General features: G+C 41.6%; 1 protein-coding gene across 6 annotated transcripts in view; it reads right to left on the bottom strand.

Moving 5' to 3' along the window:
• Nucleotides 1-10,218, bottom strand: part of LOC111254102 (uncharacterized) — a 93,957-nt gene extending 83,739 nt beyond the window's left edge. For 2 of the 6 annotated variants that reach the window (XM_086974394.1, XM_022814613.2), the window contains exon 1: nt 6,715-10,218. The gene's annotated coding sequence lies outside the window, so the exon portion shown is untranslated. The remainder of the gene's footprint in view (nt 1-6,714) is intronic. The other 4 variants (XM_086974395.1, XM_086974396.1, XM_022814614.2 and 1 more) reach the window with 4 other exon arrangements.
• Between the last annotated feature and the right edge of the window lie 7 nt (nt 10,219-10,225).

Below are 10,225 nucleotides of genomic sequence, written 5' to 3'. Positions count from 1 at the left end.
TATATATATGTTTTAAGTCTCAAACAACATTCCTTCAGACATAATTGTTGAAAATGTTATCCGTCAAATGATCGAATCCATTACAGCTGCAACAATGACGTCTGACTTCTGAGTCTGAAGGCTACGCTCTGAAAACTTTGCAAAAAATCTAAGATTTTAGTTTCACTACCGAGGATTATGATTAATGCTTCATGTAACCGACAGCGAGAGTTAAAATTAGTTTAAATAGGATAAATAGATAAAACAGGTTTTTTTTCTGTTCTAGAATTCAGATAACAAGAATGAGAATGATGATAAGGGTGTGTGATGAATCGAGTGTCAAACATTTTACATCAACGCAGCAAAACTCATGCGGTGACGATTTACTGCCAGCTATAGAAAGGCAGACGAAGGAATACCCACAAAATAGGGCAGTTATGGAGATGATGTTGAAAAGAAGCCTTCACTGCGGCCCTTTGTACTTTGCCCTGCTCTAATCTTGCAGTCTTCCCGCCCGATCGAAGACAGCTATCGATGCCGCGATCATGTACTTCGCTGCAGAAAGAGAATTTTTTGGGCCGAAAGGAGCACATAGTATCACATCTCTTTTGTGGTCTTCTGCTAAACTTCGTAGGCTTCGTCATAGATATGTTGAACATTCTCAACGGCCTGCGTGCGGTATGCATTAGAGAGATCGGCACACAGCCTCCTGGCTGGCGCTATTCCTTATTCGACTGCGAAATGAAAGCTTCGTACTATAACTAAACCGCTAGCGCGTTAATCTTCAGCGAAAGGTGATGGCAATACGGGTCGTTCTGACGAGAATTGGTCGCAGTGTCTAATCAGAACCAGACTATTCCTTTAGACTCTCAAATATCTCGTCGAGACGTTCTGTCAATCTCTGCCGCTTCACAACAATTCGTCGTTCCATAGTGTCTGGGCCTGAATGTCATTGCATCTAATTACAACGCTTGCACAGGCTACGTATTTGGAGCCTCGAAACGTACTTTGAGAAGTGGACTCAAATCATATTCGAGCTGTGCACCCATGTCACTTGCATTATTTCAGAAATAAGCTATGGCAGAATTGGTTAATAATTAGGGTTGCATGCTATATTTACAGAAACGAATCCTTCGATTAAGTTTGGAGAGAAGCTTGGCGTCAATGCTAGGTAGTAATAACGTTTTTGTGCGACTCGGTTATGGTAAAAAAAAAACTATGGATATATATATATAGCGGATAAAAGCGCTGCTTTGGATTCATAACCGCAAAACGAGCCTAGCGTTTATGCTCTGTCGTTCATCGGTTTTAAGCACTTGAATTATAGCAAATATTTATTAAATAATGATACTAAACTTAATATGCGCTTTTTAGATCAATGGCCCTCTGCCATAACTGGTAACACAACTGACCTTTGCATCCCTTACACTGAAACTAAATGAACACCATTAGACGGGTCCTGCAAACGCCGAAACAAATGGAGGTCTGATGATGCAAGATCGGCGGATGTATTAAAATTTTCCATAGCAGTTCTCTCAATTTATCCCGAGTAACTAAAAATGTATGCTACGCTATGCTAGAAAACGATCTGTTCACTGGATTCCTTTCAATGGTTTGTTGTAATTTTGCTAATTATTGACGGTGAGAATCTAAGTTAATCGTTTTGTCAGGCGGTAGCAACTTATGATGCACGGTTTCTTCCCAGCGTCAGCTTCAATCTGGGCCTTGCCACGGGCTATGGAGCACATTTTTAATTTGTATATCATTTTCCTATCTAATCTATATTTTGTCAGTCGTAACCAAACGTCTCAGAAATGACTCGATTTCGCGGTAGTTCTGTATAGTTTTTCAGGTGGAAATACGATCAGATAATTTCGTCGCGTTAATTCGTGTGACAACTCACAAACATCGACCGTTTCTTGTAGCCAGCTTTCTTCAAGTGCCTTAAAACGGTTTGGACTAAAACAGTTAGTTCATTGGAAATACGATGATTACATGTGTCAATCTTACTTAACTTTTAAAATAGGTTCATCAACTTTTCCGGAATTGGTCGACCAATGAGAAAAACACCTCTGCATGAAAAACTTCTCGGAAAAAGAAACGACAAAACCGGCCTTGGACAGGCTTTTCTTCACTGACCCTCTTAACCACAGAAGCACAATTTTCTCATAGGCCTGGCTACTATGTGTACCCTTTATTCCAAAACCGCTATAATGTATAGGGGTTTTTAAAGAAATTTCACCTATTTCTATTTTTAGTCTGAATAAAGAAATTTCGATCATTTTCTCACAGCTACTACTGTCAGATCTGGTACCGACCCGACGAGACTGATTGTACCAAAGATATTCAAGTTTGATCTAGGTAGACACACGGTTGATACTTTTTCGGTAACTTAATAGATCTGTATACCAACAATGCTATTTTTTGCCTCACAAAACCCTGCGAAAAAGGCTTGATCGACAACAAAATGCCATGAGTCAAACTTAGAGTGTGCTGTATATATACATACAAAATACTGGCTGTGACATAAATGATCACGGACAACCAATATTTACTACTGATTCATATATGTCTACAGGGGCATTGTAGTACATTTCCTTTATATATATATATATATATAGATAGATATGCCTTGTACCGTGTGCTGAACTGCAGAGAACTGTCATCACTAAGCCCACGGCGCCTTCATCATTGGTTAGTTCAATCAAAATTGCAAAGCCCTTATGCAGTTGCATTGCTTCCTCAAACTATTATTTATCTATAAAATTTCGACAATATTATCGAATACGGTTATTATAGTAATATAGACATATGCACATGAACAAACTATGCCGTAGTTCCTAAGGATGAAACATTCTCAGGAGTTATGTACATTAACGCAAGAGAGGTCAAATATGATAGTCTGTGATGACTTGCGAGTCAGAACTCCTTCCCAATTGAAGTCTATATCTTCGAGTTAGATTTTTCTCTGCGAGATCACGAACACTTAAAAGCTAAAATCAAAGCCGCCCGTCTCTATGCTTCGGTTACACTATGGTAGTACACAAGTATATATTAAAACGTGCTAAACAAGACCACTTTGTTCGCTTTTAAATCATATAAATGTTACTATTATTTCTAGTCACATTCAACGATATAACTTAATAATTAGGAATGCGCGAAACTCATACTGAATAATGCACACAACAGGAAGGCACACAAGTCTTCAACTTCGAAACAAAACGCGATCGCACCGTGCTGACTCAACAAAGGATAACGATCCAAATTTCGACCGACTGTTAGTACTGAAGGGCGAGATGCGCACTTTTGTACAGCGACGACTTTCCATGTATAACTAATGTATTCAGCAGAGACGCTACCTTTGGCGGAATCGTCACGTCTATTTACAAGGTCCTGCTTGTAGCTTAACCCAGCTTATAGTCCCAATGTAAACTGAGCGCAAGGACAATTCTTACTGGTTGAGTTGAAAGGTGTTGGGTTTGTTTTAGCAATGTCTTCAGGTTTTCAGATTGCCTACTGTTTAAGCGTCCTTTCACGTCTGCTGTTTGTCCGTATATCGGTTACTTAAGCGTCGATTTTGCCCGGCTTTAGAGTTCGGGAGCAATATCGATTTTCTGTGATTAATGCGTTCGATGCACGTAAGCCTCGTCGTAAGCGGTAGCCAAAGAACTATCAGTCGAATCATCTGAGGGAAGCGATTCATTTCGTCGTCGTTCCGTCTAGCCGAAAACAGCGGATAAATTCGTAACACATACGTATTGCCTGGGCTGTACACTTTTGTGTACACTCAGTGAATCGGCCACTGCGATGTTAGTCAACTCTGCACCAGAAAAATTAAGATAAAAATTAAAGATGTACGCGTCATAGGTTCACGTTAACATCTGCCAGGAACCTACTGATTTGCTAGAAACTAGTATTTCCTTCCCTCCTTTTTCCTGACCGTCGGCGCCGTTACGTAGAATATCACAGTCTAAAGGTATGGCATGTACCCAACGTGCGTACGTACCTTCGACGTACACATCAAAGGTAAGGTAACTTCGTCGACGCAACATTTCGCCTAAGTAACTAGCTACGTAAGTTAGGCACATTTATATTCATAAATGAGACTTCGATACGAAGACTTGGCATAAACGGAGACAGATAATCTATTTAAATTACGTTTCAGTATATTTGAATAATAAGTGTACGGTGATCACGTATTTGTTATTACCGTCTGTCGACTTAATTAGACTGCTCTGAAAGTTAACGCCGCAGCCTTCCAGTTAATGATGATTCTACCATCGAAGATGTTCAGGTAGACATACAAAAACTGCTCACATTTTGGCCTTTCACTCGGACACAAAATTTTGTATCGATGAAAAGTCTACAACACACTTCTTAGTACTGACGGTTCACAAAAAAAAATTACATATGGTACGGCATCTAAATTGGGACAGACTTTGCGGGCTGTTTGTTATGGTGTAACATGTGTTTATCTGCTATTCTTACTAAAAGATGAAAGTTAGTTATCCCTACAACAAAGCAACAATTTAATTATTGATTAACAACAGTATATCGTTGTCGTACAAAGGCCAGCGTTTATCCAATTTTTACAAGCTGAATGAAACCCCATCCAGATCATGAACTCATTTAGCTCTCCTTAAACCTATACTGTACCACATCGTAAAGGAGGGCAATACATTAAAGAATCCTCAAAAGAGAAAAACTATTGAGAAGGCCAAAGGTCATCCCCACCGTTTAAAAATATATCTTTTTCGGTCCCTCTATTTGAATAAAAAGAAGCTTGATTTGAATGAGCGAGCGACGATAGCACGGATTGTTCACAAAGGCCTCATACATCCCTCATATGTCACGGTCCAGTTCATCGAATGCCCTCCAAGGACAATAAAATCAATAAATTTCACCGGTGTTGTTTGTTGTTTAATTCTTTGAAACATAAGGTTGCGGGTCGTCTTCAACCTTTCTCAAACGAAAATGTTTTTCTCCGGTGCAAATATGAACCTGGAAAATGATCGCTGGCTTGCTCACGACCAGAGAATTAGCCTGTTGTGCCAAGAGGCAAAAGTTTTTGCCTTTTGGAAAAAAGGAGACCTTAGGCCTTATACATACTTGGGTATATGGAAAAAAATTCATTGAAATATCTGTTTCAATTTGCGTGTACTCTTGAAAACAAAGCATCAGCAAAAATCCAAAATCAGGTTGCGTACGTTACATACATTTCTCAGACTGAGCAGATCGCATGAGATAATTTCGTGTTAAAATGGTTATTTTTCCTTGTATGTGGACTGACTGTCGTCTGTTTTGATGGCTGAAAACCTTTTATACTTTGTTTTGCGCCATTATGTTGTTGTACGTAATATACCAATAAATTGTCATATGTCTTTCCTAAAGGGAAGCTTTGTCCTAATCTACGTATAGCAAAACTCCTCTCTTATCTATAGCCTGCATGTTCTTCGCTTTTCGTTCCCCCGTTTAGATGCATAGCCAATACTTAACCAGCTATGCTACCAAAGGATTATAAACTCCCGAAAACCACAATCGAGTCACGGGAACGCAGCAACTGGCAATACGAATCGCACGTTATCTTATTGTGTGCGTCTGTGTCAATTATTCGTTCGAGCTTAATGTTGTAAAAATAACACTAGGTTGAGTCTATATATATATATATATATATATATATATATGGAACGAACATTTACGCGATATATAACGAAGTAAGTAAAATCTTTATTTAGAGCCTAGTAACTTTGTATAGAAATTAACTTGGAAATTCAAAATTCACCGTCGCACAACGCACACCTACGGGGTGTCCACGTTCTATGGAATCATATCGGCCTCTATTTTTACGAATGGCTATTCAGAACGAGCGTTCTTGTGGTGGGCAAAAAGGACTAAAGAGGCGAACCTATTATGTATATACAATTTTAGCCGATCGCACATACGTGTGAAGTAGCTCAACGTGCGGCCGTTGTGATATTGACGTGCATGCATACATATATGTGCAATGTGTTAACAATTTACGCTGTATTTCCAAAGAGTTTGGAGAACCTGCTAAAAACCTTTTCCTTCCTTTGTTAATCAAAGTGACACAAATCAGTGTTATTTTTTTCCCTCTGATACCACCCTTTTGTTCGATGGCTGCCAAAGAAATTACAGCGTTGTGTTACGTTGAAGCAAACGCTGATCTCTAAGTAACTCACCGCCACATGGTACATCTATCGGCCCAATCAGATCTAAATATGGACTATGTCTCAAGCAATATGACTCCGTTAGACCGCGTTGCTCGTGCTCGTGCGGCGACTCGTGAGTCGTTCTGTGCCTGAGCCGAGTCCTTATTGCACGCGTTCGCTCAGCAGAGAAGCGCTACCTCACGGTGTAATTGGAACATGTCTCTTCCTTCTCAAAAGCACTAGTCCATACGTCGCTCGATACACACACCGGGCGCCTTCTCCATGGTTCTATTTCTTATGCAACTACTTTTGCAACTCACAAACCCACTTACTGTCAACCTTAATTCCAACATTGAACGTTAGTTACCTACACGCGCATATAGGCGACTCGACATTGTATTCAGTGCGCGATTTCACCTCACCTATCAACTCCTCTCGCTCCGTCGTCCTCTTTCTCGTACCTATTACTCTATTCATGCAGCAAGGCATAGCAGTGAGGTAGGCATACTGGGTTTGGAGTGAAAAAAGCTGGTCTATTGTGAATCGATTGTCTTCGCGTACTTACGGGTTACATTGGCGAACCTGCACACACCGACACAGAGACACAGAAATATATTGCGCGCACACCGCTGCTTATGACCCAGTTTCTCGTCACGTGATTCACTGTTCATAAAGGTTGATAACCGGCTGGGTTTACGCTAGTTTAGTTGGAGCGTCCTTTGTTCTTTTTTTGAAGTAAATGGCTTGTCGAGTTTTCTGGGTCGAATAGATTATTCCGTTTATGTACGCGTTTTTTTCTTCAGACTCGTTATCTTGTTGTGTGCTATTTCTCGTAGATGCCGACTTCTCTGTATGTATAGATGTATGTATATAAAGTAAGTCAATAACGACTATATGTGCCTACTTGATGATTCTGGCTTAACTGGTTCGACGTTTTTAGATGACGGGTTAAGCTGAATAGAAGCTGGATATACTGTGGATATTCTTTCTAGATGCCTTGTCTACTACTTTTTTCTCGCCGGTCTAGAACATAAAAACGGAGCTTAAGCTTTCGATTCATAAATCCTTCGCTTAGGCGTACAAAAGAACGACGACTATGTCACACACGCAGTACCTTAAAAAGAAGCTCTCAACTTACGTCGCATCTTGTGCTTATAAGCTCTTCTGGCACACGGCCTTCGCGGTCTATTTGGCTGCGCACCGGCTTTTGTTTTTATTTCCTCTTCTTTCGCATCTGGAATGATGAGGTAGATCTCGCATGCTTCGTATGCATGCCTCTCTTGCAAAAGGGCAAGTTGTCACATGGCGCGGTATGAGATAGTTCGACCTAGGCTGAACCCCCTATGAGTAACCTACTCCGGTAGTCCCTCTATTCGTACGGATGCAACAAAAGCCTGCTTCTGTATTTTGATTTATATCGATAGAGAAGTTGAGGGTTATACGGGAACGACGAGTTTAAGATTTACAGGTTAAGCTAGCTACTAAATTTTTGGTTGGCCAACAAGTCCGGGGTTTCGCTCGCTATATTCGCTTTTGAACGAAAAACATTACTTTGAACTTTAAAAACTGTGGTAAAGTCCGCGTGTCTTTTTTAGTGTTTTAACTTGCGTCATAACTACAGTTACTCGAGAAATTGTAGTTATGCTATGCGATAACACCGAAATATATAACAACTAGCTTCTCTGGTCAACTTGTTTGACAACTCCACCCCTAAAGCTATGAGAGTCGTTATAGGTTGTCTGCTGCTATCGCCTATTTCCTTGTCATAGGATTGTATTTCATCACAGAAGAATGCAGGAACATGGGAGTGCCGTAGTCCCATCGGCTCTTTTGCCATAGTTCTGAGTTCCTTTGGGTCAACCCGTTTGTTGCAAACGACCAGCCTTCTTCGCCGATATCCAACAACCCAGCTTAACGGGGTCGAGTCCATCCGCGGCCAAACAGTCTATTGTTTCCTTAATTACTACTGCTATGCCTGAAGCTATTTTACTAGCCCGGGAGCGAGACGAGTCAATGCGATTATAAATGGGCGTCTCTTTGGGAAAATGAGCCGACTCAACGCCTATTAGATATCTACCATAAGGTTACGATTCGACTATTAAAACGACACATCACACCGTCGCTCCATCAGAGCATTTGAGGTTTTTAAGCAATACGAATACGGCTCCTGTTCCTTGTGCACAGTGTAAACCACGAATGGGGCCAAGCCATTTGAATGATGCATAGAGTCATTGATAGAAAGATTTACATAGATAGTCATTCACACAATTACTAGAAGCACTTTTCTATGACAGTCCCAGCTGCAACGTTACCAGTCAACAGTCACTTCCATAACGTGCTACTTACGTAATCCAGCTGTGAGGTATGGACACGCCTAGACGTATAGCTTGTTGTTGTTGTTGCAGTATGTTTTTCATCTTCTTTCACAAAAGTGTGCATTTAGTCAACAGCACTGGAGAGATAACGCATACCGCTTCTTGGCCTGTTTTACTATTTCGGATTTTTTTCTAATTATGTTTGTTTATTCCTAGATAGATGAACACAAAAGGAACTGTAGTTCGTTGCCGCTTCGCCTCTGCCATGTACAATCTATCCTGTACGTTGCTATCGCCGGTACTGTTGCTTTTCTTAGTTACGTATACTCACTCGTCCGACACAATCAGTTAACTAAACGATAAAATAACCCTTTCCTTGATGTTTTGGGGAACAGAAGTTGAGCGACAACACGCGTTGTTATTCGAGCGGAACCAGTGGTACGGCTTAAACTTCAACTTTAAGTATCAGATAGTTACTTGATGGCGTATCTCGTTACGGCGTTGAATCAGCGTATGCCGATGATTCTGTTATCCTTATAGCCGCTGAATTACGTTGCAAACGCTGATAAATATCGTTCAAGTATGGGGCGAAAACGGAAAGCGGTCCAGTTAATGAGTCCTGTTTTTTTGCTGAGAAGCGGTATAACTGCCATTAAAAAAAGATGGCGCTTTTATTGCCTATTATCTATTATAACGAAAACTGTTATCTATTTACCTGCTTCAGTGTTTCCTTTTGTTGTAGTTGTTAACATCAGTGACACAACCACAATCAGTGAACAGTCGATCGTGTTAATGAGCGAACAGTTGCTGTCGTTTAGTCAATCGTGAACCTCACTCAATTTATTTCAGTGTTTCCATTTTCTGCTTTCTTCTTGAGTGAGCGTCGTGATGATCTCTAAAATCACTCAGCCAATCGCGAATAAATCAATGGAATACGAGCTCTTCGTTGAAGATGTCACAGAGTCAGTGATTGCTTCGGTTGCTGTAAGCTCGCCTTCTCTGACTCAGTTGAACTGAACTAATCCGAACAACTGGCTGATGATCGCAATAGCTCGGACAGGCCTTTGTCTTCAGCTCGCCGCCGGCCTGTTCAGTTGTCCCTCCGCTGCCGCGCGATCCGATCCACAGGTGAGGCCGCATAGTCTGCCCTTTCCCACAACGCCCTCTGCAGCATAGAACCACCGCTGCCGCTGCCGCAGATCTCCCCCTCAGTTCCTAGCGCCGTCTTCTTCCAGCTCGACCAACGCAACTCGGCCATAGTACACCACAGCCACCGCCACTGGAAGGGGCCACCTTCACAGGTGCCCCTGGGTAAATAGAGCCTGTTGTCTCTCCGGCATCCGTGCTCCCTACAAACATCCGAACGTTGTTCTTCCATCAGTCAACGGAACCCACGTTCCTTTCCTTACTTCTATTTGTCATCACTGACGTTAGAAACAGGGGACCCAACAGTAGTCTGTCTAGCCCTTACCCTGAGTAGGTCCTGCAGTTCAGTGGGTCGACCGCCGAGGCTGCTGACCACGAAGTGTTGCTATGTTGCCTCCTAGAAAGCCTGTTGTGCTTCTCATCTCCTACTACGACAGTTAGTTATGATGGCTACTACTGCTAGCACCTCTAGGAGTATTAAGTGCGCGCAGTGGTATGCTGTGGAGTCCTTTACGTTCGAACAATAGTACTGTGTCTTCGATGAGGGAGGTTCGTCAATTCAAAGCGTGGGTAACAGTAGAAGCGATGTCGATGCCGGCTAAAGCTAGGAACTGG

This window comes from Varroa destructor, unplaced genomic scaffold, assembly GCF_002443255.2.
Source record: "Varroa destructor unplaced genomic scaffold, Vdes_3.0 BEIS01000007.1, whole genome shotgun sequence".
Lineage (NCBI taxonomy): Eukaryota > Metazoa > Arthropoda > Arachnida > Mesostigmata > Varroidae > Varroa > Varroa destructor.
Note: the sequence above shows the minus strand (reverse complement) of the source record. Positions and strands in the feature narration are given on the sequence as shown.